Source organism: Tyto alba, unplaced genomic scaffold (genome assembly GCF_018691265.1).
Source record: "Tyto alba isolate M040663 unplaced genomic scaffold, T.alba_DEE_v4.0 Super-Scaffold_1, whole genome shotgun sequence".
NCBI classification, from domain to species: Eukaryota; Metazoa; Chordata; class Aves; order Strigiformes; family Tytonidae; genus Tyto; species Tyto alba.
Window position 1 is genome coordinate 24,167,533 of NW_024881261.1, and position 27,345 is coordinate 24,194,877.

The window sequence follows — 27,345 nt, forward strand, 5'->3', positions numbered from 1 at the left end:
TTAGTATTGGCTACACTGCCTCTCAGGGCTCGGTCTATTAAACACACATCAAAACAGCACAGCCAGCCCTGGTGGGAGGAAGATGCAGGAAAATACTGAGGCTGCAGCTTCTCTAGTAGCTGTCACTGCTCACATGAAAGCTCATCCACAAAGGAAGAGTGCAAGGCAAGCAATTCACAAGTATCGCAAACACAGCCGCTCCTCTTTTCCTCCCTGAAGTCACAGCATGCTAAGGAAAGCCTAAAATATAGAGACCCTACCCTAGACAGGGCAGTTGTATGCATCTGGACTACAATGTACTTCTGCACAGCTTCTGTGCATGCCCCAGCTCTCCAAGCACACCTCATCCCCAGCAGTCAGACAGGAACTGTCTCTCCCCCCACATCCCCTCCCCGTGTGCTGGCTATGGCCATTGGGAAGGGCTGCAGCAAGCAGGACCTGTCCCTCTGTATGGAGGGAGCACCAAGGAAATGTAGCGGCTGTATTTCTGCTGGCACCTGCAGAGAGGTTCATGTGCTAGGAACTAAAAGGGTCAGGCAGGCTGGGGAAGGCAAGACTTGTCACAGAATAAATATGCTGTCCCTTCAAACACTGAGCTGTTATCAACTCTTCGTGAGCTTCTGAGCTGTGGGGAATCTGCCTCCAGTTCATCTGAGAAATCCTGGGAAGTTCTCAAGCCCCTGAGAAAAGGGCTGCCAGCTTTGTGCATGTTTTACTGCTACTGTCCTACAAATCTATTCAATCCTGTTAAAAAAAAAAAACAAAACAAAATCAAGCTTGTAGCTCACATCTGCCCTGCTAAGTGATTTTGCTGCCTCCTCCCCCTGCCCAGCCACTCATTCATCTTCACACAAAATAGCAAAGGGATTACACAGATGTTGCTTTGCTATCCTGACCTTCTTAACCTATGCCCACGTGCCATCAGTGATGTTGTGCGCTCTCCATCCCATCATCCATACGTCAGAGACTAACTCCCTTCTTGCTTCAGCCTCATTCAGAAGCTGGGTGGTAATTCTCATCTCCTGCTACACGGCTTCACAGGAGCACAGACAGAAACCACCACCCTCCCTGCACGAGTGGGAAGCAAGGTCCAAAGCACAACATGCTAGTTGTAAACCACAACTGAAAAGAAGGACAACACATGCAGCATACCCAGAATGGTATCTGACTCAGGGGCAATAGAAACACTGGAAAACTGAATGCTCAGAGAAGAGTTCCACTGTGGGGAGCGTGTAGAGCATCTGTGCATGTGTGCCTGGGAAAGAGGGAACTGCACGATGAGGGACAGAATTTCATTTTAGCATCCAGCAGAAGCAGCAGCTCAAATGGAGCTGAGGCTACTGCAAAGGAATCACAGAAGGTGGCTGGGCCATTGGTTTGCATGTAAGCTGTTTTCTACTTCTGGGTGGAAGTCTTTGTCTAATCCAGAAAGAGAGGCTGCACAAATCCTGCAGAACAGGTCAGCAAGGATTTTCAGTCATCACTTGACCACAGTATGGACCCAGGAAAGTTGCATCCCATACAGCAAGGATAAGCTACCTTCACTGTCCAACACTCAGCTTCAGCAAGCCCAAAAAGAGATGCTAAGGGCAGCCTAGAATAAATCCATGGTGGTATCCAGAGTGAAGGAACACACACACTTATGAGTATCAGAAAAACAGTTGGGGAGGTTCCAAGTGAATAGGAGGAAAGACTCTTAAACTTGATTAGCAAACTGGAGGAAGCACATGGCAGACACAGGACCTGGTGGCAGGGGAAGGTCTCTGGCATAGACGAGAGGGTAGAGTCTGCATGGCCATCACTGCAGTGGTCACAGCCAGTATCACTGGTGAGCCTCATGTCAAAACCCAAGCACCAGCAATATGCAGCTGTCAACACCTGTCCACTATCACCCAACGCACACAGGGAAGCAGCCGGTATCTGTTGTTTTGATTCTAAGAATCAGACCAAAAGTGGTCTTGGGCTCAGCCCTGCTCTCCCTACAGTTTTACTCTATCTTCTCAGCACTCCAGGCTTCTGCCCTGGGGAGCTGCAGGGCTGACACATCCACAAGGCAGAGCAGAGTTACCTTCCCAAGAACAACTTTTTCTGGTGCTTTGAAAAATAACTAAATAAATAAATAAAAATCAAGGCCTCTTCAAACCAAAATCCCTCAGACAAACCACAACTCAGCTGCTGGGACTCACAAATCAACAGAGCTAACAGCTCCCAGAGTTTTCCAGTGTGCGTAACTGTGGTTAGGAATACATCTGCCACAACTGCATTTCTATTCCTTTGGCAGGAGAGGTGTGTGGAGGAGGAAAGCAAAGCATGCTGAAGTGCACATGGATTACTGGGCTTTTTGGTCACTTTCCTAGTTTTTAGATCACTTTTGCACATTTCAGAAGCCACAAAAGTCATGGTAATTTCCAATGCACACCACATCCACAGTGCAGACTTTTTGACCTTGGGGCCATTAAAAACACCATCATCCCTAACACACCACATTAGCAAAGATATAGGCTAACAAACCCCCAGGGTTTCCACTGCCCTCTGCTCTTTGCTGCTCTGCCCTGAATGGACAGATGGATGGCTCTCACTAGCATCTTCCATCCACCTGCCTTCTCACCTCAACTAAAGGGAGGGGACAGAAATCACCCTTCTCTAGGATCTGACGATGACACATCCAGCACTGTAGACAAGCTGTTGCCTATAGGGACTCAAGTGGTCACATAGGTTTTTCTCCATAGGGTTAGGGGCTGGAAAAGTTCCAGGAGGCTGGGCTTTAGTGAACAAGACCCTATGCAAGGGGATATCATAGGCAGCTGTTCTCTGAGAAGCCAAGACCTTTCACTTTAAAAGTGCAGCAGCACAGCGAGAGCTGGAGTAAAACTGAAGTGATAAGCAAACTGCATAACAATTTCCTCTGGAGCTGGCACTCACAAGCACAAGACAGACACCCAGCTTCTGATACTGATCCTGCTGGGTACCTTCTGCCCTTGCAAAAGAGCCTCAAAGCTTTATGGAGATGTCTACTCCGCAATCAAAGATTTAAACGCAGCAAGAATAGACATATTCACGTTAGCACTAGAATCACTAGCAGAAGTAGTAATAGCAGAATCGATGGACTTTAACGTAAATTGTACAGGCCTGATGGGGACCTACATATGTGCCTAAACTGCCAGCCCACACTGAAATCCACATCAGCGGGACTTCAATGCTATTATCTCTATAATACTAAGAATAAAGTTAGTGAAGTATGGCCTTCGTGCTGCAACCACACTTTCTGCTACACTGCCAGCAGAGACAACAAGTTCTCTCAATCAGCTTCAGATACTCACTACTTGTATATAGACTAGAAGGGGAATAAGAGGAATGGAGAGAAAAAGGATCAAAATATGGACACCTGGTGAGAGATTTCTAATTACACTTTGTTTGTCCAATCCCGCACATCTTCCCACTCAAACACTGAACACATCCAGAGACAAGTTCTATAATAATAATAGAAAGACGTATCTAAAGGGAGACACACATGAAGAGCAGCTCCTGGAACTCACAGCACATGTGGGTGAAGTGATTACGCTTTGTATCTCACAACTCCACGGCCCACAGCCAATTCCATTTTCAGTGCAGTGAGCAAGCAGCATCAATCTCCAGCTCAATAGGTGCAGAGATTTACAAATATGCACACACTAGTTTCCATTACAGTGGTTTCTGAGCACAAGCTACAGGCATCCACAGATGCCCTGTACACACTAGCTCTCAAAACTAGCACCACAGGGCAGGAAACAAACAGCAGCCAGCTTTGCGTAAGTTTTAGATCCTCCAGTGAAGATCCACTTAAGTTCAGTCACACACAGGACTAACTTGTTCCCACAGGGCTGGTCGACCACCTCAGCATGTTGGCAGCACTACCTCTACATTTGGAACTGTGGTTACCCCCTTCAGATGCCTTTTTACATCACATCACCCAGCAGATGGGACAATACTGGTAGTTACTTTGTTCAGCTTATGCCTCAACTCTCCACTTAAGCATGTTATTCCTAGGCTGAGTCAGTATTCTCCCAGATCTGAGAGTCAGAAGTGCTTTCAAATGGTACCAGAGAAGAGATTGCCAAGAAAAACAGGAGGCCTCAAACACCCAGGACTTCATCCCTTCCCCTCCAGATGGCAGGTATCAGAAAGAAAAGAGGTTTTCAGAAATCTGTTTCTGAATTTTGTAAAGATTGGGCCACCTTCAAAGACACATATGTGGCAACAAAATGAGGGCACAGAACTGAAAAAGGCTTTGGATCAGGAAGGTCAGAAGAGTAACACTGACGGAGTCATAATCAACAAGACTGAACTCCATCCGAGTTAAGCGTGTGCTTATTGTACCACCAGCACACTGTCTGGAGCTCCGGAGTCCGAGCCTTACTCAAATTACAAGCTGTGGCTGGCTACCTGAGGCCACTGAGCCAAGGAAACTGAGAAGCGGATCAGCCATAACCATACAGTGCTACCAGCTTTGGGTGTGTGTTTTGGGACTTCTGGAACAACGAAGTCTACAAGGGCTCAGGCGTACTGTTTCTGGAAGAAGAGCAAGTCCACACAAGTTGCCTGTCTTTCCTTCATTTCTCTTCCACAAGCAAAACCCTCAAAATACATAATTTAAAAAATAATCTACTTTGGTAACAAAAGTAAGGAACAGCTGAACACGCTCCTTTCTTCTCTTAAAATTCACACAGTGTAAATTTGTGCAAAAGACTCCCTGAAGTTGGAAATGCACACGCTATAAGAAAAAGCACATAAAACAGTAAGCTGGAACCCTGGGATCTGCAAACTAGTTCATTTTGCAGGATCAGAGGTAGCTGGGAAAGAACGCATGAGATGGAAGGGGCGGAAAACCCCTATTAATTCTTATCATCACCAGCCCACTACTTGGGCAATGAGGCACTCATTAGTACTCCATATCCACTACCTTGCCATGTCAGGAAAACAAGTAAAAAAGGAAACTTAGCACAAACTGCTATTAAGAGTTAACTACAATGTAACTGAGACACTAGTGACATCACACAAGAATTCAACAGGATACTTGAAAAGCTCACCAAAGGGGACAAACTTTCTCAATTGCTACAGAAAGCTTAGACAAAATAATGCTGTTGGCTTGTTTCAGGACTCTTCCTGAAGGAACAGAGGGAAAGGCAGTGTGGTGGTGGGAGCTGAGAAAAGAAGGGATGTTCACTGAAAAGCCATGATGGCAAAGGTGCCAGGGTGAAAAGTAACAGCCTGCCCAGCTTGCCTTCATCGCAGGTGAAGCACGCTGCTCTGCCTGCGCATGCAATCCCACATGTATGGAGGGGCATTCCTCCCAGCTCCAGAGCTTAACAGTGAAAAGGTTTGAATGACATCCCACCAGGCCATGGAGGGGACATCGTCCTGCCTGCTGGTCCAGAAAAAGCTACATCTTGAGATGCGCAAAGGCACAGAGGCAGCAGCTGAGAGGGAAGGCCTAGGGAGATTAACATGTTTATCTCCTCGCTTAAGTCTCTTACCAGCCAATGGTTTCAGCCCAATGGCAGCAACAGGACTAAAAATAAGAACCCAGGCATTACCAGTGACTCACCGTGTGGGCAATGACACTGTGAGGGATCACAGAGAAACCCGCTCCCACTCCTGGAGCCTAGCTCTCAAATTGTAGGAAATTACTTCCCAAAGAGATGAGGGAGACACGAGGTAGAGATCTCTTCATTCAAGCAGTCTTAAGACTCCGTGACATTCTCTTCAACTATGCAGTGGCTTTAAACAGATAATCAAAGCAATGTCAGACACAAATCTGAGGTTCAGTACCTGCACCTCACAGAGTGAAACTAAGGCTTGTATGAGAGGGGATAAACAATGCCATCAAATCAAGTCCACACTTTTAGAACATTAAAATTCCCTGCTAGAGGCAATGCTAGCCACTGCTGGTCTTCATTTCTGTCTGGATCATATCTACCAGTAAACACCTTTCACAGGCACAGCAATTCCTGCATGTTGCATTAGAAAAGTTCCTACAGCAAGAACAAGCACACACCAGCAAAGCTAGCATCATAGCAAGACACTGTTTAGACTGAAGAACCTCCTGCTCCCTCCAAAAAGCCTGTCTATCCTTCAGATGGTATTTTAATAATTCAGCTCTATAGAAATGCAGTGGCATCTCTGACTCCTTAGCTAAGCTACAGGAATTGAGGATTCCAGAAGAACAGCTGTATGAGCTGAAGGTCCCACCACAGAACTGATGCCCCTCACTTCCCTGAAAGGCCACAGGTAAGATAAAGACAGATTATTATTTTTTGTTAGTATCTAGGAAGAAAGGGACCACTCTTCTGGCACTGCCTATGGTGCAGGTTTGTCCAACAGCAGGTACAGAAGGTCTCTTTGTTGTAACACTGGCAGTCACTGCAGTCCCATCCCTTCCCTGCCTGTTTCCTAATGGCCCTGCATCCTCTTTGCTTCTGATGCTGGCGCAAGCATTTGTGCAGCAGCGCACTGAACTGAATAGCTGAACTGATCCATCATTAACCTGGTTCAACATGTAACTATATAAAGAATTTGTGCTGGTGCAAGGAGGGAACAAACGGTCAGAAGAAAGGCTGTCCCTTTCAGCAGCAGCACACAGCTCACACTGGCCGCAACTGCTCATGAAGCTACGGGCTACAATTCTACTATCCCTTACTCTGGTACTCCAAGAATTAGTGCCCACAAGTGGTTTATGTCAGACTTTATGATATTCTAGTCTTCTGACTGAATTAGTCTATCCCTAATTTCTGATCCATCATGAGACAACCACTCATCAGAACTCCCCCAACATTCTCCCTTTGTAACTTGGGGCACTTACTGAAGAGGTCATCATTTTTGCAAGTACAGAACGCAGATCAATCTTTACCATCCCCTCATCACATAGTGAAGATAAATGTCCAGTTTCAAAAATTAAAAAGGAAAAAAAAAAAAGTTAGAATAAAGCAATTTATTTTATTTGAAAATCACAGGGAGTCAGCAGTACAGACAGTACTCCACAGTGGGACTTGTGGAGCCCTAGAACCTGCACCCAAAACAAAGAAGAAACCCCCCAGTCATGTAATACCAGGATATCACATGAGATCTGGATTATAGCAAGGCAAATATGACATTGCTATTGAGACAGCACTGCTTTAGAGACAGGCTGTCAGCAGCTAGTGAAACACACCGATTTCCCAAGAAGCAATTATGCAGTTGGCTGCTTACAGTCAGAACCAAAGACCTTGCCAGTGAGAACAACAGACAGTGTCTGATATCCATCAGGTTGTCTACTGCTCTTTAACAGAGACAGCCAAAGCCAGAGTGTACTGACACCCAGATCTGCACTTAGCTCCCATCCACACAATATATTGGAGAACCTGCAATGAGTAGCATCCCCTCCTGTGTTTATGAGCATACAGAGCAATTCTCTCTCCAGCCCTACCTGTCAGGAAAATGGCAGGCCAGAGCACCGAACAATTTACACAATCTGAAGTTAAAACTGGAGACTGTTAAAGCTCCCAGTTTGCCCTACAAGGACAGAATGGAGATGACACATCAAATATTATTCAAGTATTAGAAAAATAGGACACTTGACTTGGTGGCTAAAAGAAATGAACACTTCAAGGGGAAAATAACTTACACAGCATCATGTCTAGAAAACCACATCACTGATTACTTACGGAGAAACTTTTATTTATTATAGCCTATACTTAACTGCACTCTAAGAGAAAAATCACAAAGATGGCACCAGAGGAACAAAGAAAGTGAAGACAAGTCTGAGGAAAGCAGTTATCAATTTGCCATGGCAGGTGTTAGAGGAAGGAGATTCAGAAGGAAGAGCTAGGTGACACCACCAAGAGCCAGGGCTGGCAAGAGGTGCTGCGCCAGCCTCATGCTGATGGCAGCCTGCACTGCTGTGGGCTAAGATAAACCCGTCCTTGCCTTTCTAATCAGCAGCACAGGGAAGACAAGATAAGCATTCAGCCCAGGAAGGGAAAACACCCACATTACCAGGAAAAGAGGGGATTTTGAGAAGTTCGCTTCATTTATCAAACAAGTAGCTTCTCGACATAAGAGGAACTGGAACAGCTCATTCTCAGAAGTCAGAGGAGGAAGAGGGCAGTGTATCTCAGAAGACCAAACGTCTGCAGCTCTAAGGTCCTTTTCCAGTCTTCTCTGCCTCCTGCCAAGTTTAAACACATTTTGCGCTGTCCAAGGCAGATATTCTGACAAGAGGCTGTCCTTAGGGACTTCTGGTTGTCTTCATGATACAAAGATACATCCCTGAGTCTTAACCACTGTGCAAAATCAATCTGTAGCTCTGTGGTGATCAGATGCTCCCAGGAATATAATTTGGACAAGAGAAACAGTGAGTCATATTTGGGCAGAAATACAGTATAGACCACAGATATTTATTTTGCATCTTCCTGTGTTCACCAGTACAAAGTTAAACCTGGCTGCTTCCTTTTGTTCCTCAGAGTTTTAAAAGAGCAATAACCACCCGCACCCCAAAAGATAGCTCTATTATTTCTTCTGATTTTATGCTGAAGCACCATATTCCCAACACGTTAACGGTCTTCATCGTGTCTGAGTTACTCAGTAGGATCATTTGGGTTCAGTTTCAATTTGAGATACAGTCTTGTTCTGTGATTCCCCAGCCCATGACTGCAATTCAGTGGTCCTGCTAGCACAGTCAGCTTGGGATGTACTTCGGGATACTTCAGCATATGAAATCTTATTACAAAGATAAAATATTTACTCCTGTTTTAGTTAATAAGACTCTGCTTAGTAAAGTTCTGAGGGCATCATTAGACCATCTGTGCTGGATTTGGCTGGGTTAGGAATTTTCTTCCTAGTAGCTAGTGTGGGGCTGAGTTTTGGATATGTGCTGAAAGCAGTGTTGATCATTCAAGGATGTTTTAGTTATTGATGAGCAGAGCAGATACAGAGTCAGGGCCCTTTCAGCCTCTCACCCTACCAGTGAGTGGGCTGGAGGTACACAACAAGCTGTGAGGGAACACAGCCGGGACAGCTGACTCCAACTGACCACAGGGATATTCCATACCATATGGCATCGTGCTGAGCATATAAAGTTGGAGGAAGAAGGACATGTTCAGAGTTATGGCATGTGTCTTCCCAGGTAACCATTATGTGTGTTGGAGCCCAGCTCTCCTGGAGATGCCTGAATGCCTACCTGCCGATGGGAAGTGGTGAATGAATTACTTGTCTTGTTTTTCCTATTAAACTGTCTCTCAACCCACTAATTTTCTCACATTTACTCTTCCAATTCTCTAAACTATGTGAGGTTTAGTTGCCAGCTGGGATTAACCACTCCACCATCTCTAATAATCTACCTCAGTAGAGAGTGGAGTGGCCCAAAACATGACAACTTATTAGCAAGTATTTCACATGTACATTTATAGGAAAGATACTCCTGCTCAGCACATAAACTGTCCAAGTCTCCATTTATCACCTAGAAAATACACGTTAACATACAGACAGGTCATGACTAAGCATCAAGAAGAACAATTTGAAACGCCCTTCAAATAAAATACAAATCCAGATTGTTTGTAGTGACTGCAAAAAGAACACCCATCATTTCATATGACACCTTATAGCACTGGATTTTCAGGTGCTTTAAACAGAAATTATTTTAGCTTAATAGCACCAGCAATAACAGAAGAATACACCATTTTGCAGAAACACAATCTGAGATTCAAAATAGTTTGCATTTTAAAAGGTTGAGGCCCAATATGACATCTGCTTTTCTATAGAAGTTGCTTGCCAACAACTGGATTTGCTTTGATTAGACTTCAGCTACTCCTAAAAGAATGGAGACAAAGCAGGGGAGGCAGGGAAAGAAGAAGAGTATTGGGGTTTCTGTTTGAATTTAATACCAAAACTGAACAAACACCTGAATGGAATGACTTATCACACAAGCTATGAGTAAAGGCAAGATCAGACAACAGATAGCTCACCATCTTTTACCCTCTTTTAAAGGAAAAGGGCAATATTGCCTCAGATACTCATTTGCTACAGGCACTTCTAATAAAGGGCACCGCCTCTTCAACACCAGCTACTCACAAACTAAGCTCTGCTATCCAAACTTGAAATGCATCTTGAAGTGGTACCTAGCCATTTATACTGACCCACTCTAGTTGAAAGACATTCCAGACCTTGAAAGAGATGGTAAGTTATGACAAACTGTGTCTTGTCTTCCCCATGCTCTTCTGTACATTTTTCAAAAGTCATGGGAAGAGAGAAGGAGATGAAGTGGCAGCTACTGCAGAAGACATGATCTCTTAGTGATGTGTTCGTAGATATAAAAGCTTTCTTTCTCTACCAGCCAACAGTTAATCCAGTAGCGAGCATAATAAAACTCTGGGCTGCACCACTGAATGACCAAGTCAATGAAGAGATAGAGGAAAAACATTTATCTAGACCCAGTAGGCATAACACATAAAAAAAAAAAAACAGTAATACTTAAATCCTGTTCCAAAACCAAAAATTTCACAAAATACCTGGAAATTTACAAAATGGCAGAATTAATATTGTCTATGCAAATTTATAGTGATGCCACATCAAAGATGTGATTACAGAACATATAGTTAAATGTCTGATTCGAAGGAATACTCCAAAATTTGTTTTTCGGCAATACCGGGTATGCCAAGATAAGTTACACCCAGCAGGAGCATGGGTGCTCAGTGCTTCCATCTCTAAAACAGATAAGCCAAGGAGAGCAAGTGGCAATTATAAGGTCCAAGTTTTAGCACAACTCATATCATGGTGTTCAGCTTTGCAATTGCTTTGTCCCCTCCCTTTGTTAACACCATATTAGAACATTAAAGCCTAGGGGAACCTTCTCAGTTTTGACTTTTCAATAAAGAAATCCCAATCTTTTCAAACACAAGTCTAAGAAAACGATCATAGGCATATCCTTGCAATTCTGGGTCAAACTCACAAATCTTGGCTTTGTGGCAACACACAGCAGGAGAGCAAGACCTAGAAAAGAAAATCTGGCCAAAGTGCACGCATGCAAACCTGGCACTGTTGAGAATTTTTGGCTGTGAGGCCACAAAACGTGTTGCATCAAGAGCTAATTTCTCTTCTCACCTACACAGCAGCGCTCTGGACAGCCGCAGTAGTGGTCTGCTCCCCACCGCTTCCTCCTCCATGCACTGGCCCGCTTCCTGTTCAGCAAGCTCGCGGCTCTACCAGGGACGCAGCAGCTCAACATGCAGAATCTTTCTCAACTTCATGTAACTGAAGTTACCAGGCAATGCTCCTGCACGTCCTAGGCATCCACCTGTTTCTGATTTCCATACGTAAACAGCTTCAGAAGTCCGTTTTCTTTCCAAGCAGTTAAGTCTCTCCCATAGATGGCTCAACAGTCCCTATGGTAGGGTTTGAGTGCTCAGTGGCAAACACTCCAATCCCCCTCTTCCACAAAGGGCAGATGTGTGAGTACATAACACATCCTGAAAAATTACATGAACTCCCCAAAGCCCCTCTACCTCCACAGGGAAGATGCAACTGCTAGAGACAAGGACAAGGTGGTTCAAAATGCTTTCATTATAACACAAAAATGGTTCCTTTGAGAGCACACACTGACACCCTTCTGCTTAGCACCAGAAGGAGAGACGAATCGCCACTGAGCTAGCAGCTACCTATCCATCTAGAACCACTAAGCTTCAAGCACATGATCCTGCCACAGATGGCAGTTAATAGGAGGGTGCCTTATTAGAAGATGAAGTCCAATTAAAACCCTAAAGGGTCTGATACTATTAGTTTGAGATGGCAGCCAGGGTATAGAACCAAGAAATCAAGTTTGTCTCTAGCAATCAATGCTACCCTCAAAATGGGAGAAGAAACATCCCCCTTATGTGAAAATCTCCCCTCCAACCTAAAACCTGCTCACTTTGTCGCACAGCATGGAAGTTCACCCAATATACAGAATACCTATAAACACAGAAAGTCGTTATTCTTAAGAAAAACTTAGCACAGACAGAGGAGGAAGAGAACAACCAGAGAAATCCTTTTCAGCGAGGATGAACAAGCTAGTCCCATATTGGGGGAAGCTATTTCAAGCCTGCAGAGTGGCATGACAGGCTGTCCTATCTCAAAAGGAAATTATTATTATGGACATGTGGGTACAGTATTGAGTGGGAGGACACTAAGACAGAGATAAAGGGAGTTTCTACTTCTCTAGACTCCCTGTAAAGCCTTAATATTTATTCATATGAACAGACATCATCTATGCATTCTTCTCATGTCAGCTTCTAAGCAGGAATGTGGACCTTTTTTTTTTTATTTCAAATCCAACAGTCAGTGTCAATCCTCCCCGTTCCTTAAACAGGATTATTCATGTATCGAAAAGCAATGAATACCCTTCCCAACTAAAACAGCACATGATGCAGAGGTGGCAACACATTAAAACACAAACATAGCCAGATGAGTAATTATGTAAAAACATCACTTTCCTACTTCATACAACTGCTCTGTGTTGCTGACTCAGATGTGCTCATTCCAGCAGACAAAAAGCTGGGTTTTACTACTGCTACTCCTGCTGATGCTTGGGAAACCAAAGTCAAGCCTACGCCGGTCTCAGCTAGGCTCAGTCTGGGAAGCTCTTCAGCACTAGAAGCCCCAGCCCTGCAAATCCCCAGTGGGAACTGCAGATCTTGGGCACATTTGTAGGAGAACAATTAGTTTCAGAGCCAAGACTGTGCTCCTCCCCCACCCCCTACATTAAATAAGCCAAGAAAGAGTACACAGCCATCCAATCATTCTTGGAGAATCATCTGTCTGCTAGGTCTGCACTTTAAGGATGCCGTTTTTCATTATTGTTAATAGGTCTCATTAACTAGCAGCTCTTAAGCACAAGACCATTACTAAATGCAGTTTACATTGCACAAAAGCAATGCCCTTATTGTGGCAAGGGCAGGAGGGAACCAAACAGTTTGCCTTTCCATAAACACTGATAATTCAAAACCAAGTACTTATTGCGCTTCATTTGGGCTCACAGTTATTTCAAATGAATTGACAGTTAAGAGAAGGATGGTTTTAAAGATCTCCAGTTTGCAATTAGCATGTATCTCATGACTTAAAACCAAATAACACTTCATTTTAAAACACAGCAATTGGAAAAAAAAAACAAAAACAAAAACAAAAAAAAAAAAAAAACAAAACAAAAAAAAAAAAAAAAACACCAAACCAAACCAAAAACCACCTCTTCTTTTTTACTTAAGAAAAACTTACAGAGATTTTTGGGGTTAATGATCACATCATGGATTTATAAAGATATTTGACCAAATCCTTAAATTTCAGGCACATAGGCACCTTAAAAGAACCTTTTTTTTTTTTTTGTTCAAAGAGCCAGACTCTGGATAGTGAACTCCTACTTCACCTGAAAGTCTGAAAGTGTGTTCGTGGAAGCCTAAAAGACCGTAAGAGAACTTCACTTTTATGAAGCTACAGAGCCACTGAACACAGAGAAAGCTGGCAGGCTTCTTGCTAGAAGAATTAGCCTAGGCAATAGTTAAAACCCACTCTCAAAAGTCAGAGAAGTACCTACCCAATTTGTTGTATCATTTCAGTGCTCCACAAAACCTGCAGAATCACCAGGGCTTTCAGTTAGTAATACAGTTGATAGCCCTACAACTTGTGCATTGAATCAGCTAATAACTTGTAATATCATTTTCCACAGAGAAGGCTTGACATCATACTCTTCATGCTTTTGATTCAAATATTCCTTAAATCAAACTGAATTTCTAGTCATGAACAGACACCCTGTTTGTTTGGAGGTGATCAGCATATCATCCGCAAAAAGAAGTGGAACAATGTTTACAGCTCCAGTGTAAGCAGTTATTTCCAACCACATGCCACATTCAGGCAGTTCACAGGGCTAAGCCTGAGGGGACTGAGCTTCACATCCTCCTTCACAGTTCACAGTATTATCATTCTTTTTCATAGGAAGTAAAAAATAGGGAGGGGGGCGGGGAAGGGAAATGCTTCCTACGTGTCTTTTATGTGGACCTGAACCACACAGAACTTCTAAAAACAGACTCATGGAATGCTACATTACCGGTTCTTGAGGATTTCCCTTTGCTGTCTTCTCCCCTGCCCTCCATCAAAAAACCCCCAACAAACTAGTAGAAAAATTCTTTGCAACCTGGAGGGCAAAAAGTTACATGCAATAGTGCTAGTGTAAGTCCACGCACCAGCATTAGTTCTCAGCAGCATTACACATTATTCTAACATGCTGAAGATTAAGAAAACAAAGCTGAAGTGCAAACAAAGACAAACACAATTTCCAAAAGTGGAGAAAGTCAAGCCACAGTGGGAAGTACTGTCAGCTCCTAAATTTAATATACACTCATCGCCAGACCACTAATTCATTTTGTCTCACGTTCTGTAACCAATGGTGGCTGAAACCTGCTAATTCAGGTAGAATAGCAACAATTCAACTTACAATGTGCTAGAACATTAGGACAGCCAAATGGCAGAAAAGACAGACTGAAAAAGGATAGTGGTTGGACATCCTTTATTATTTGGGTTGCTGTGCTTTTTTTGGTTTGAGTTTTGTTGGGGGTTTTTTTTGTGTTTTTTCGTTCGTTGGTGGTTTGGTTTTGGTTTTTGTTTTTGTTTGTTTTGTTGTTTTGTTTGGTTTTATAATCAAGCTATAGGATGGATCACTCTCAATGCTGGAGTCAAACCTCCATCCCTTACCCCACCTTCCACTCTCCTGCTGGGGTGCTAGCATCTCCGAACAGAAGCTTGTATTCTTCCCTGAAGTTAGGAAGAAAACAACTGCCAAAAAAAAAAAAAAAAACAAAACAAAACCAAAAAAAAAAAAAAAAAAGCAACAGAAGACACAAGTCTACATTTCAGGACTGTCCCAGTCATCCTGCACAAAGGGGAGAAGGGATTAATTTCCCAGTGCCATCACAAATAACCTGAAGAAGTAAGTCTGTAAGCCCTTTACTTCTAAAAAAGAATCCCTCTCCAAATATGCCGACTTTAATTACATACAAGTTTCTCATGCTTTTTTCCAATCTATGATATTTGTCTCAAGGCAGTAAGTTTGAAATGAATTACTGAAAAGATAAATTTTCAATTCGCTGCATAATCACATTTGTCTCTTATTACAGAAAGGGCACACAAGAACATCTAACTAGTTTTCACAGCATACTTTAATTAACCTTAATCACATTCCACCTCTCCCTAGTATTTTCCTTCTCCCTCCACTTCCCCCCTCACATGCATACTCCTTCCAACACCTCCACAGCATGGTTTCTAACTGCCTTCTAAACAAAACCTGAATCACACTATTTGAAATGAAAGCAGTATCCCCAGCATACCACTACTAAGTGTAGAATAGCTTTCTGGTCATTCCCTCCCATTTTTTATTCCCTCTCCTGAACCAGCTTTCAGTTAATGACAGGTCTTCAGCTGTGTCCCATAACTTCTCATTATTCCTTCTGAAGAGCTAACAATAATCTTCTTAAACACATCCAAGATTTTATTCCTCCCTGGGTGGCAAAGGATATTCTACTCTTGAAGACTTCATATTAGTTTGACATTATTGTATGATCAAGAGGGCTTGCAGCAGTATACCTTGTGCATCTACAGCTGTTTCCTTTGGAAAGACTTCAAATGCCTTAACTATTAATGTGAATGTTTACAAATTCTCCAGGAGGTAGGAAACCTTTGCACGGAGTGATTAGTTCACCAAAAAGACACAGCAAGTAGGGAGCAGGAACCATTTCCTGAGAGCATCCCACAATCTAAATTTTCACAACTGACTCAGATTCTGAAACGCAGCCAATTTTAGAATTTACCTTAATTCTTGTCGTAAGATTGCTCGTTTCCACCCTTAGGTACAGTTGATGATCCTAGACATTTAAGTTTTCATTTTTGCCACCTTACTTTTACATACTTTAGAAAACAACCCACTGCAGATATTACTGTCCCCATTCCTGTAGTTATGACCTACACAAGGAAGCAATTTTATATCTAAGTGATCTCCTTTACTTTTTCTGATTAGTCTTCACAAATACACACACAAAAATGTGCTGTTTATTGTCATCTGTATAAGAGCCTTCTGTACCAACAGCAATTACCTCTAGTTTTCAAATCGCCTCTTATCGCCTGGAAAAATAACAGAAAGGTAGAGAGTCCAAAGGCATGCCCAAGAACCATCAGAGCTGTATTCTGTCAGCAATAAGCAAATCAGAAGGAAAAGTAGTACAAGGAACATGCCAGAAATCTTACTCCTATAACTATCAAACTAGACTACAACTCCTCTTAATACTACATGCTTCAGCCCACGTTATTTTCCTGCCAAATGCCCAGTCTTTTTTCTACCTACGCTCTTCTCATCACTGTTATAGCAAGGAATATGACTTGGACTCTTCTTAACTCATTATGGCTAATTGCCAAGTGTTCTGGAAAGCACTTTAAAATTTGCATCTCTTTCAGTATTTCCAAGTGTAAAATAGGGCTAATACTTTCCTACCCAGTAGTGGTACTGGGAGAGTAAATGATGCTTAATGAAAGCTATTGATGCATTATGTAGTTGATGGGAGAAACAACAAAGCAAGACTGAGTGTACATGGCTAAAAACAAACAAACTGTAGAAACACTTTCCTGGTGGCACAGAAGAACACAGTGCAGTGGAATGACAAGGGGTGAGGAAAATCAAACTCCTGGAGAACAAGACCAAACACACATCCCCTTCCATAGCAGAAAGTAAGCCCTAAAAAATCCTTGGGAAAAAGCCTACTTGGAAGAGGAAGTTCCTGGCATTGATTCCACCTTTATCAACATATAAACAGAAGCCGTAATGCTTTCTGTTTATGTAACTGTATGGGAGGGGCTCAACAGGCTCCTTCTCATACAGCTCTGACACACTTCAACTCAGCCATCACTGTCAGGGCTGCCCAAGCCTGCTAACGTGCTGCATCCAGCCCCTAGTCTTCCAATAATACATGTGTATGAGGTGGCCCTTGAATGAAGTGCTACATTATAATGCAGCCATTGATCACCAAACAGTTGGGATTTCTTTCAAATGAACTTGAACTCGAATGATGGAAGCTCAGAAGGGAAACAAAACCAAAGAATTTCTGCATGTTCCTAATACTGGTATTCAGGAGAACACCATTCTTCACTGTACAAGACATGCTGGGCAGCCTGTGTCCATGCAACAGCAAGCCTACATTCATCACTTATTTTTTAGCTATTCCAGAAATTGATTTGGTATCTGAGGGACACGAATGAGAAAAGTAAACTAAATGGAAAATCTTCTCAAGTGTACAGATGAATGGCTCTGCATCCAAGTGCTGAATGACTCCTCTCCAAAAGAGACACACTTCTGTCAAAATACACTCTTCTGACAAGAAACACCAAGCCTCAGAAGATTGGAATAATCAAAAAAAAAAATGCCAAACCATCTATTTTAAGACTAAGTTTCCCTGGCAATACTAGGATAACTTTAAATTAAGCAAAGAATGGTCTAAGTACAGAGCAGGCTACCAAGAAATTTCAGTGAGAGAAGACTTAAAGTACACATATGCACCACACTAGATATCACCTATAGCAAAGCCACCAGAACACCTCTGTACAAAAGGACAAAATGCACCATGTATCAGTAAGTCCACATAGCCATTAGGAACAGAAGACAGAGGAGGAAAGAGACAGAGTGGCTGGCTGCCTCCGGCTCCTGAAGAGTCCAAAAACTTAATCCTGTGGATGCTAAATGCTCACATATTTCTAGGTATTGTATAGAAACAAAACAGTGAGAATGTGTTTTAAGAAGAAAAGTTACCATGCACTAAAGCAACTTCAAGTTTAAGGATTACTTAAAAGCATACACAAAACTGTTTCTAAGCACTAATAACTCTGAAGATGCTATCTAGCCAGGGAGGAGTATCTCCCAATTTTTCTGTAACCAGGCTCCCCTTCGGGCAGCTGGCAAGATTCCACATTGCAAGGGCACAGCATCCACCCCCTTGAGACTGCTGATACCATGCCTGCACCACCGCCACCTGGCTTCCCAGTCCCAACGGAATCAGGTCTGAAAATCATGTTAATATATCCCACTACCTCGATCCAAAGCCACTCAAGAGTCTTTGCTCCCCATGCCCTCTTCCAGGAGCAAAATACAGGCATGCAAGAGCTATCTCCACACCAATGGCCTGGTGCACTAACGTATCACTGTTAGTGTGCACTCTTCTCGGTCCCAAGTGCAGGAGATCCTGGTTTGCAGAGCTACACCCAAGCAACCACTTCCATGGCTGCTCTGAGAAACCTATCTGGAAACCAAATAGCTTCCCATCCCCACCACTTCCATAATTCCTTACCGAAGGGTTCTTCTGTGCTTGGTTTCCTCATCCAAGGGATGAGAGAGGAAAGGAAAGAGACCTCCTGTGACACAGAGAAGGGAACAGACATCTCCAGAGAAAGAGGCAGGTACTCCTTAAGCCAACACTGGCACAAGAGATTGAGTATTGTCAACACCTGGCATCGTTCAGCTGGGGTCTGTAATTTTCCCACATTACATTCATGCTTTGCTAGCTATAGCTGCTATAAAGATCAACTTCTTCAGGTATGAGAAGCTGCAGATCTGGGGTGGGAGAGGTGTTTAAAAAGAATAAGCACACAACTTCTCCTCTAGTCTAGACCAGGCATTTGGCAGCAACCCAGTGCAACCTAATACATCCAGTACAAGGAGCAAATTGCCTGTTAGGGACCGTCCTGTACACCAACACACAGCTCTGCAACACTAACATCCCTATGTATAAAAAAGAAAAAGGGCAGAAACAAACTCCAGTGCAACCAAAGGTGCTTTTTTTTTTTTTTTTCCTTTTTCTTTTCTCCTGGGACTATTCAGTTGCAACATAATCTATCACCCTGGACACTCAGTCTGCTTTTCACAGGGAGTCATGCTGCAGTCGTTGTGGCTGTCTCCCTAATCACAGGTGATGGAGTGGTAAGGGACTCATGTCCCTCATGAACACCCTTACAACAGAAAGATCAGGCATGCTAGCAATGAGTTGGGAGTCCTTTCTGCATCTCAGTGACATTTTCATCACCATAACTGGCCACGGTTAGAATATCCCAGGAAGCAAATCCTAAAAATAACTTCTTACAACAAGTCAGCCAGTCCCCCAGCAAAAGGGGAGGGAACATTGCTTATACATGGTTAGCACAATTCGGTTATTAAGAGAGGGACAACAAATGCCCAGGCAAACAGGAGAGGCAGAGAGGAAACAGAGGAGGAGAAACAGGTGGTGAATCATACACCACTTTCTCCTGAATCACCAATGACTGTCAATAGGAGATGTTTTCCCAAGTGGAATAAAGAAATCAAAGTAGAGACCCAAAATCACATCTGCCCAGAATACTTGTGAATGCAGTGAAGGAAGGAGCCTTGCCTGCTAAGCACCAGAGTGAAAAGGAGTGTGCATTCTCCCCTGCTGCAGCCACCTTTAAGGAAGGTCCTGTAGGGTCCTCTCCAGCTCTGGCCCATGGAGCTCCAAGGATCCCTGTGGATCCCCATGGGAAGGCATCACATTTCCCAGCTACTTAACTGTAGCTTCTTCACCAGAATATCCTCAGAAACTTGTGGTTGGGGAACCAGCATGCAATGCTACAAGTGATCCTAAGCATGGCTGATACCCATGCAGTCTTTCAAAGGGCTTCTGAACACTTGAGAAGCAGAGGGGCAGGGGAACAGCAGAACAGCAAGCCATCTGCTCCTCGGCCATGTGCTCAAAGCCACACACTCTCTAGCCAGCCTTCTCACATGTGTTTGGGGGGCTGCAACCTTCGCAGAGCTCTCCCTCAGACAGCACATCTACCCCACCTGCAGCAGGGCTACTGCAGCACATGGCCCCTCTCTCCTCCTCTTCGTACCATGTCACTCAGCAGCAGTCCCCAGCCAGGTACAACACCTGCACAGCCCTGGCGCTCCAACTGACTCCACCTGTGGGGCTCCTCCCTGGCATCACAGCGGACCCACCAGTCACTGGCAGCGTTCCCTTGCACCAGCAAGTGGCCACTCTGACAGCCCATGCAACGGAGGAGAGCACAGTAATAAACTTGAGACTCGTGAGGCCTCTGCGCTTCTGAGTCACATGCAGAAGCTCACAAGCTCCGAATTGTAACAGGACATCCTGTTTGAGAAAGGAGTGTGCAATAAAGACATCCTGACAGGACTGGCCCTAAGCAAACACCTGCTTAGACTGTGTGGTGGAGAAGGGGGAAAGGCATGACAGGATTTCCCAGTTACAGGGCTGCTCCCCTTTGTGCTTTTTCACACATTTTCCAGCTCCTGAGCAGCTGGTGCAGACACGGACACAGAAAGGACAGGCTCTTAGCATCAACACTGTGCTGCCATCCCTTTCTCCTCCTTCTCCTGCAAAAAAGTCTTTCTGAACAAGTTTCCCTGTGCTGTGGGGAGGACCCAACCACAACTGCAGACACTGGGCTTGCTTGCACTTGCTCCCTCTTGATTTACAGAACTTCCCTGCTAACAGCTGCATTGCAGATGAACCCTCTTAAAGTGGACATGCAGTAAGCAAGACAGTAGGGCACAGAGCTGCTCCCAAAGCAACGCAGCCACACCAGCAACCTCTCCACTGCACACAGCGACTGCAACCTATGCAAGAACTCCAGCGACTCTGTCTTGATCCCACTACACACACAGCGTCCTGAAGTGCACAGCTTATCAGAGAGAAATCCCACCAAGTGAGTTAATTTCTGGACACAAGCTCCTTTCTTATCCCCATCAGATGATCACATCAGGTGCTGGTGGGTTTGGATGAACCAGATAAATAAATACCTGCTAACCAGCTGTAGTCTGACAAGGTAACAGTGTGGCAGAGAGGCAGGTCTCAGCAGTGCCAAGTCACTGCAATGCAGGATCCAGGAATTCAGAGATGCAGAAGGAGGAATATAAATTCCTCTGGTTCAGTCAAGCTGCATGTTTCCTTGTTCCCAAGCCAGCCCCCACCACCCCCTCAGATAACTGCATCAGTGAAACCTGAGTTTTGTTTCCAAGATGGGGAAGGAGTTTTAGCTGTGTTTTTCAAGTGAGAAAAAACATCAGCAGTTAACATTTCATATTTCATCAGGGAGATGAGCTAGCTGAAAAGCCTAGGAAAGCCAAGAAACTTCTTGACCATTTGTGAGGTGGTGGAAGGGAAAGATTTTTTAAGCTTAGTTTTGCGTCTACTGAAGAAACTAAGTGTACACAGCCACAAAGAGTTAACAAGGCATAATGTGCTTCCTTAAAGCTGGGTAACCAGCTCTGCAGCAACATAAACTGCTAGCAGCAGGAAGAGTCCCCTGGACTTCTCAGCAGTATTTGATAATGGTTATCAAAAAGGCAAACTACCTTGTTCCTCTTTTTTCACATCTCTGATGCTGAATTTGGCTATCTGGAGAAGACAAGTGCCCTATGACAGCTTGACTCCCATCCTGCTGCTGCAGAAGTGCTTCCACACAAAGGAGAAGCTGACCAACACTTCACTCCTCTACATCATCCTTATTAACTGCAAGAGCAAGTAAGACAGAGAAGGTTGTGGATCATTGCACTGATCATGCAACAACTGAAAATTTTTATCTGGGCAACTTCATAACAAGCAGTAGACACAACACAATACCCTAATCTGCAGAGCTGGCAGATTCTAGGCCAGATGACATATAAGTCAAACAAAAATGGGCAGAGCTGGAAGTCACTTTTCAATCCTGCAGTCCAAAAATCAGGAATATTTAAAGTAACACACGAGCTATGAATCACTATTTTAACTTCCACTGAAGCAGCACATCCGTCATGATCAAGCCTTGTCTCTGCACTGGCACAAGTTATAAAATAAAGCTGTTCAAGTTCAACTCTTCTAATCTCTCCAACACAAACTCAACAGAGGACATTTGATACCCAAAGCTTATATGGAGACACCCCAAGACAGGCAAAATTAAAATTAACAACATACTAACTCTATGGGCAAACAAACAGAAAGAACTCCTGCTTGGCATCACCAGTCTATATGCTCTATGAGCCTCCAAGAACAACCTGTCAGCAAGTTTGTGTGGTTTACAGGGGGCACTAAAGACAACATGCTTCTTCCACACCTATTTTTTCCTCCAGTCTGGATGATTTCTTGGCCTATCACCCATGAATTGTTATATGCTTTTATACAAGGGGTAGGAGGAAAAAAAAAAAAAACAACAAAAACAAAACCACAGACAAACCACAAAAAAACCCCGCATGATACACATGGACATTTTCAGAATGGCAGCTGCTCCACTACAGTAGAAGTGTGAAGTATATTTGGCAGGCGCTGGAGACCAATACAAGAAGAGGTTTAACAAGCTGTTTTCCCTGTAAAAGCTTCCAGGGCACCCATGCTATTTGAAATGTTCGTCTAGTAAATGTGTCCCAGAGAAAGCATTGGACTATCCCCTCTGAAGTCACATTTCAAATCAGGTGTATGACCAGGTCTCTAGCAGCAAGCACAGCAGCAGGATCAACTCACACATCTCCAGAGCTGCAGGGAACTTTACACACTGACTATATTCTGCTGCACAGACAAGGAGACCCCTCACTCAGAAGCAAGACCACCAACTGCACACCCCTCTGGAACATATGGCAGATTTGAAACAAAGCAACAGGTTCAGGAAATAATCTCCTTCAAGAGAGAAGTCAGGGTAAAACTCACCTTCTTGAGCTACCTTATACTCAGTCCCATGTGTAAAAGAAGAGGGCTCAGAGGAAGGAATAAAAACCAGTGCACTTAAGTTGAAAGATTTCTAGCTCTTCTCCCTCCTTTTTTCACCTCAGATTTCAGGCTGTGTCAGACCACTTCTTTTCCCACTGCTCCCCTGGGATTGAGGAAACCTCCTCCTTCAAAGGAGAGTTGTCTTCAACATCAAAAAATGACATCTCTCTTCATGGCTATCAGTTAACTCAGTCTACACCAATTGACTTACCAGAGATGACACAGTAACAGCAGAAGATACAGCACATCCAAATGCTGAGTTACTTCACTAGACAAGCTGCAGCCTATACCAGCTAACTCCAGTGACTAGAAGAGGAGTAGAAGTGAGGGAAGGGAAAGGAAAGAATCCTTTCCACAGGCCTTCAGGAACTGGCTTGGGAGCCTTAACATCCTTGTTCTCGCTCATGGCCTGTATTCACAGGAGCTTAAAAAGTCCACTGGGATTTGGGCTAGTGGGAAAGACCTATACCATTAATTTCCACAGATACTAATGTCTCCTTTCATAAATAAATGTTTTAAATTGAAGAAGCCCTTCTAGAAAAAAAAAAATAGTTTTAATTACCACAATTCTATCTTACTAAGTCTGCAGACAAACATTTTATGCTAGTACGTGTGTTGTTGCACAGATGTTTGCTGGGCACAACGAGGTAAGTCTTTCCTGAAGCAGCCTGCAAAAAGGTACCATGATAATGTGTAGTACTGCAAATAATCAAGTGGTACCACCTCTTGAGCTATGGGGCACTGAAGGCAGAGACCCCATCACTAGCTCCTTGCTCCCCAGCCAAATCACCAATTCTTCTGGGACCAGTCCTTATAATGGTCAACCTCTACAAAGGAGGCAGCAGCACCAGGTAGTGTTAGGACTTCCCTCAGACTCCAGTGGAGGCAAAACTGCCCAAACCTGGCTACTCACACACCACCTGCCCACCAGCCAGGCCTTCCCCACCATGCTATCAGCTCTGACATGCAGGGACACCACTCCAGCTCTGGGAAAGGAAGCCATCAGGGACAAAAGCAGTATGCAGGGTCAAGACCAGTACTAGCCCTAGCAGTGCTGACATGGTTTTATATCAGACATTTTCAATGACAACAGCCTTGCATTATCGATAACACTAGTGCAGGCTGCTTAGCTTCATGTTCAATAGTCTGAAACCTGCAGGCAACACCGAGACTTGATTATTTGCACCAACTCTGATGCAGAAAAGCTCTAAGCATGAGGTAGAGAATTGGAGTTATTTGTGGGTATAGGGAATAGAAAATAAGGCTGAAAAAAAGAGAGCCCATCCCTTCCCACTTCTTACATTTCACCTGCCAAAACAATGCAAATCCTACCAATTTACCCAGTGAAAGCAGGATGCATTCTCCTCCTCTTGAGAGAGAGGATCTGTCAGAGCAGTATTGCAGTTTAGACTGGAGGAGGAATGCCAGTCTGCATTCCCCCCCCCACCCCCCCCACCCCCGCCTCACCATCCCAGGGGCTATAGGAGTGCGAGCCTGGTATTTCTCACTAGGATGCTGTCCTTCATTAATACATCATCACCTACCCTCCTCCTCCCTTCCCTTCCCTCCTATGAGAAAGGTTAATCCTTTGGCTCACCCGCATCTGGTACATTTTTCAGTCCCTGTTTGCCACTGTCATCATGGCAACAGACCCCAGAGATAACTCAGCAGCTCTGCCACAGCAGGCAGGCTGCCGCTCCCTGCCTTCTCTGCCATTTAGCCTTTGGGTTGGTAGGCCTACAAAGAGCTATACCCACTCCCAGGCTCATCTTCATGGGCACCCTCCTTCCCTAGAGATACGTTTGCATGGGTTTTGTTTTTCTTCTAAATTAACTGTGTCTTCATTCCCACAACGCCTACACTTGTCTCCGAGACAGCTCTCAGCTCAATTTTTGGGACTCTAACAGAATCACACTAACAACAGCACTACAAAGAGATGCTACATTTGCTGCCCTGGAGAAAAAGGGTCTTGTGTTTAATAGCCAAATCGCCTGTGCCTTCTAGCAACAAGAAGAGATCAGCTAGCACCCTCAGAAGCAGGACGCTAACCTGGACTCATCCCAGTGTCACTGCTAAGCAGACTCCAGCCACATGAAAGACAAGATAGTCCAGAGCTGAGGGTGCTTGGAAGACAGCTAACTCAAGACAGTAACTTTGGATTGAAGCAGTGGGACAGCGGGTCACTGTTTCGGAGAGATATGTAACTCACGCTCTCAGGAACATAACGTGAAAGTGCTGAGAGTACAGTATCACATCGATATGCACACACATACACACATTCTCTGAAAGGTCATCACATTTACTCAACTCACATCTCAGACGGGGAATTCTCCTTCTGACTGTGCCAGGAGCAGAGCGAGACAGATCTCAACACCAGGAGTAAAGACACAGTTGTTTCCTCCTTTCCTGACCTCGTCATAAAAAGGCAAGATATAACATTAACCAGCTCTCCTCACATCTCTGAATTATTCTCAGAGTCATCAGTAATTAGCCACTTGCATCAGCCACCATCTTGACGCCTCTGCTCATCTAACAGATGGGAGCAATGGGAATTCTGCAATATTCTCTGGGAGGAAGGAAGGAGGGTAAAGCAGCATTACTAAAGGGATATTTTCAATCAAGGCATTTTAGATTAATACAATTATTGGTTAAAGTAACCGATCCATAACAGACAAATGAACATTCAAAACAAATTCAAAATTAAAACGTAAAGAAAGGGAGCCAGTGTGTAACAGGTGGAAAAAGCTATAAGGAATCAAAATCTAACAACTATAGACTCAGTTTCCCTCAGAGCTACATCCATGCCCCACGGATCTTTAGCTACCCTCAGTGTTCAAAAAAACTGATTTCTAAAGACACTGCCAGACCATTTCTTTAGAAGTATTCTGCTACTATTCTCCAAAAATCATGTAGGCAGCAATACCAGAGCTGTAACAGAAGTATTCAGTGATATTTAAATAGACAGTAAATTTAAGAAGGTACAAAAAGGTACCTGAGGTCAGCATAACTCATACGACTCCACCTTTTAAGTATTAAATATTACTCCACATTAAGTATTAAGCTTATTGTCATAAGGACCAACAGGAACTACAGTTGTTTAAGTTAGAGCTTGACATTTCCTCCATACACTAATAAAAATAAATAAATCTATTTAGCACATCAAAATCTTAAGTACACATTTGCCCATCAGAAACCAATGCACCTCTGCTTTCCCCTGGGTGACTACTCTGAGCAGTGATATCACTTCTGTTGCAGGCAAACACACAACGAAGTGAGACACTCCATTTCCTTTTACAACATTCAAGACTTCTTTCCTGAACTGGTGATCCTGATGCCAGCTGATATTGCCATCTTCCCCTGGCCCAGACAGCAGCAGTAGCTCACTCCATAGTCAAACACTGGCAAATTAACAATTTTGTAAAGTCTTGGTGAAAATCAGGAGGTTCTGATAACAGAGGAAAGAAAAAAAAAATGCTTGAAACACCAAAACAGGTGATAGGCCAGAATTAATGAAAAAGGGGGTGATGCCCTGGTTGTCAGGGTTGTGAAGCAGATAGACGGTGCTCATAGGTGGCACAGTGGAGAGAGATTTTTATATGAGCATGCTTCCCTCTTAAAAAGTGTCTTCATCCAATTTGCAGGACCAGAGAAACTCAAATACTTCCAGGGCATGGAAGGGAACAAAAAGATTGTCATAGTCTTCTTCTAAAACAGTGATGATAACCCACTGTTGGGGGGCAGGGGGAAAGAAAGCACTCTTCAGAAATTTTCTTATGACCTAGGGCTGAGTTTTCCTCTGGCAGTGATGGTTTTGGTACTGTCCAGAGAAGGATTAAGTTCTGAGACAGTGAAATTTCCAAACTACACCTCAAAACCAACAAAAGACAACCCAAACATTGTTTTTGCACTGGATCCTTTTTACAAGAAATTCAGGTAGATCACACAGCCCCAGATACTTAGTGTGCTCAACATCCCACTCTTCACTGGAAGAACACCTGGAAATATTTCAATCATGGCCCGCTGATCTGAGTAAATGCTCTAAAGCCAAGGGCTTCAGAACATGTGCAGGAGTTAGTCTAATCACATCTCTGTTGTACACAAATCCAGTTTATATTGGGAAAACAAGAAACCTGAGTCTCTCCCAAGCCCCCTTCTCCCACCTCACGTGGAGGCAGTAGGAACTCCGGCCCAATCTGTGTGCCCACTTACTTACACCCCCCCCTCCCATTGTTAATGCTGGAAATTTAATACTCAGTGTGACCACTGAGAAGACAGACACGAGCTGAAATCCTGTCTGCTCTGCTCCAGCTCCTTTATAAAATATACAGTGTAAACTGAGAGGCAGCCTGGGGTAACCCCAGACATCACTGACATCCACAGCAGGACGAAGCCAGCTTCTGGCCGTAGTGAGCCACAGCAAAAGCAAAGCTTCCACCGCTCGCCACCCCGCCAATCTCTGCCAGCTCTCACACCAGGGCGCTCTCCTGCCCGCACCCATGTGCTGGGGTGGCCAAACAGCCAGGCTGGCCCCCGGCTGCCCCCACCAAGCTCCCAGCCCCAGCCT

The 27,345-nt window shown here is 44.0% G+C and overlaps 1 protein-coding gene across 15 annotated transcripts in view; it reads right to left on the reverse strand.

Moving 5' to 3' along the window:
* The window catches only part of CAMK2G (calcium/calmodulin dependent protein kinase II gamma), a 120,011-nt gene that overhangs the window by 85,125 nt on the left and 7,541 nt on the right, over positions 1-27,345 (reverse strand). The window lies entirely within an intron of this gene.